Source organism: Anas acuta, chromosome 10, assembly GCF_963932015.1.
Source record: "Anas acuta chromosome 10, bAnaAcu1.1, whole genome shotgun sequence".
NCBI lineage: Eukaryota > Metazoa > Chordata > Aves > Anseriformes > Anatidae > Anas > Anas acuta.
Genome location: NC_088988.1, coordinates 19,017,105 through 19,017,987, shown reverse-complemented (window position 1 = coordinate 19,017,987; position 883 = coordinate 19,017,105).

Below are 883 nucleotides of genomic sequence, written 5' to 3'. Positions count from 1 at the left end.
TTGAACTTAGTTTTTATGACCTGTGTGGGACTAAAGTCTCTTGTGCATGTAAGGGGGTGCCCAGCTGTTCCAAGAAACAATAAAGATACCAGAGAGAAAAGCTTTTTACTATATTGTAAGGTTTTTGGCAATCGCTTTTCACATGTAAAACCCTTAGAGGGTGGGCAAAATAAAAGACAGAGGACAGTGCTGTGGAAGATATCCGGGGAACAAGGATTTCAAAGCCAGGGCAGTGGGTAATTTGCATCTCAGGGCCATGAGCTTCAACTGAAGAGGAGAGGACTCTGCCCAATAGTTCTTGGAGACAACTTCTGCAGTCCTACACTTTTATCCCAGCTATTATACTATAGTGAAGGAAAATCACAACTTCTAGCAGTGCAGGGCTAGTATAACTTTAATGAAAGTCAAACCAAGCCTGCTGCCTCTCTCTTGTGTTTTCTATGTGAGTTGTGCATACAGACATCAACTTCCATAAACCTTAATTTCAAAACCCATAGGAAAGTAACTTCTGTCTGAACATAAAGATTTGAAACACTGTCCTTACATGAACTTCTCAACAGTATTTTAATGGCTTGCCAAAACCTCACCACAGTGCATGTTCCCTGCTTACCTGCGTGACAATGTTGGCAGCAGGGTTACAGATAGTTAATTCCTGCTTTAGCTTTCAGTTTATTGAGACTTTTTTTTTTTTGTAATTACTGTTCCAGTGTCCTATAGACCACGTGTCCTTTTAGCTTTTTGTAAACCCCAAAGCAAAATGCACAATTTCACATTGCAGCATTATGGGATGTTTCACATAGATGGTCTTCCTCGACTCTGCAACTACGTCATTCTGCAGTACAAAAGGGATTTCTTTCTGTTAAGAACTCAGTAGCAGTTCCAC